Source organism: Gossypium raimondii, chromosome 8, assembly GCF_025698545.1.
Source record: "Gossypium raimondii isolate GPD5lz chromosome 8, ASM2569854v1, whole genome shotgun sequence".
NCBI lineage: Eukaryota > Viridiplantae > Streptophyta > Magnoliopsida > Malvales > Malvaceae > Gossypium > Gossypium raimondii.
The window spans coordinates 12553426-12556205 of record NC_068572.1 but is presented as its reverse complement, the minus strand read 5'-3'; positions in this window follow the sequence as shown (position 1 = coordinate 12556205).

The window sequence follows — 2780 nt, the reverse complement described above, 5'->3', positions numbered from 1 at the left end:
AGTTATATATAGAGAATTACTTAATAAAATTAAAACCACGAAATAATTCTAAAAAGAAATAGAAAAACTCTCCAAAAGGAAACAAAAATAGGAAAAGAGACAACTTCCTTAAATAAGACATCTCTAAAATTTTTTGAGCTATTTTTATATCATTTGAGCTGAATGATGATGAATAAGATTTTAAACCTAGATTTAAGGTTTTAATAATCAGACATTTATTGACTAACCTTGCCTTCTTCGACAACCATCTTTTCCTCTATAATCTTCAACCAAATACAAACCCCAACAAAACTAAGCACCAAATTAGCAAGTCCAATTCCCTATTCGATTCCAACACGGGCTAAAACAGACAACTTGTAACATCTTTTAGCCTATTAGGAAAACATGACATATATCAATCAGCCAAACAAACCGTCCAACAAATTTGAGCGTTACTAATAGACTCAAATCCTTTGGCTTAATTAAATATTTGAGAAATCAGTTGTACGGATTCTTCTTTGAATTAAAGACCATTAATCTCGGTTCATTTAGTAACGAATCCTTAATGAAAATAATAAGAATTAATAAAGGAAATCTTTAAAACATATGCTGCCATGTATGGCGAATACACTTAATAAAAAAGGAAAATTTGTACACTGCGAATAAATGGAGTTTGGCGTACACATGAATAATAAGGGGCATCTCCACTTTAAGACACAAACCATACAACTGTGAGGTAAAAACAAAATTTAAGTAGAAACACAGATATTTACGCCATCCGCCAACTAGTCATGCGCTATACCAAATAGATAAGTGAATCACTCTCAGACGCAACTTTGGTGTAGTCCCTTTCTATTGATCTTCTTCTACTACTCAAAGCTTGAGAAAGAAAAGTAAAGGAGTATGTTCAATTGAACTTACTGAGTTCCAAAATAGATGCAAAATGGTTATCAGGTTACTGATAATAACCCAAAAATGAAGACAATTTCGAGACTCTGTCATACAGACCCATTATACCTAATTGCCAGTACAGTTCTCTAGTGGCAACACGTCTCCAATATAATGTATATAGTACCCTGGAGGGTACATACCGTCGACTTATACATACTTTCCTCAGTCATGTATCCCAACCTTGTGCCAGCATCAGACCCATATTCCAGAAATCAAAATCACGTATCAGCCATAATCATTTTGATATTCATATTCCTTGTTAAATTGAACACATATTCTCTAGTAAGGTTGGGCCGTAATCTGCCAGTCCGACTTGTAATAAAGCTACCTTACTAGAGGCATCACAAATAATGCTTCTTTCCACATTTTCACATGTTACAGATAGTCTGGTACTCGACTCACATACAAGGTGGGTATTTTTACCTCGACCATGACCATGCTCACATACACATCATGGACTTACTACGCACTCGTTAATACAAGACAAATTGACCTATGTTCAGTAAGGACAACTTACCTTTCTCACCCACATATAATAGAATTTTTATAGCTCAAAGGAAACGAGAAAGAACTCACTTGGAACTTTAGGATATAATCTACTCTATTAGTCTTTTGCCTCGATTGCTCAGACCTTTTCTAGCTTCTTAAGCTAAATAAGAAACAGTCTACTAACTATTGATCATGCATGCAGTAATGCAAAGACGTAAATTCCCTCAACAACATCCTAAGGGTTTACCAAAAATTACCAGTCAGTTGGTACTTATCAATGGCGTTTTTACAAGCTTCTGGAAACTTTAATCGTCTCCTTTAGCAAAGAAAACTAAAAATTTTAGAGACATATGAAAGAACACAAAGAAAGAAAGGTGAAAAATGTTGGCTATAGGCATCCTTATATAGCACAGACAACGAAAAATAAGCTTTGTGGCAAGGTTAGAGATCTCATTATCACCCTTGAAAAATGAGGCTAAACTTGCCTACCAAGATTTGAAGTCTAATCTTTTTAACAAACGCAACTACTACCATTAATCAGAGTGGTGAAACATTACGTGTACACTTAAGTAACCAACTAAATAGGTCATTCGACTTCCTAAACATATCAACTTGTCATCTATAATACTCTAGTTCAATTCCAACTAGGTATCAACTAAACTCTAACGATACTCACCGAGATATCATTTCCACATAAAACAATCCCATCACTCCGTGAACTAACAAAGTTTGCCTAGAACATCTGGGGTTAGCGAATTGTTTCATAAAAGAGCCTATCAAATCTTAGAGTTTTCCAACCTTCGAGTTCGCCAAATGACGAATTTCAACAAGGTATCCCTCACAAGGGTGTACTAATAAATTCACGCAACACATCAACCCAACACCTTAATTGATAATTCACCTCATTACTACTCTAGCTTACTTGATTATACACCAACATAATATCTGTATGATTTACACCGAGTGGGTTGTTACAACTCTCCCCCACTTAGGAAATTTCGTCCTCAAAATTCTTACCTTCCAATAGCTGAGGGTATTACTCTTTCATTAAACTCTCTCTCTCCCACATGGCTTTCTCCGTATTTTGGTTCTCCACAATACTTTTACCAGTGGAATTATTTTATTTTTCAATTCTTTTACTTATTTTACCATAATTTGAGCGGACTCTTCCTCATAAGATAAGTTAGGCTTCACCTCTAGAGTTTCTACTTGTACAATATGGTCTAGATTTGATTGATATCTCCTTAACATGGATGCGTGGAACATATTATGAATTTTTGACAGTTCTAGTGGTAGCACTAATCTATACGCCACTAGACCAACTCACTACAGTACTTTGTATGGTCCTATAAAACATGGAC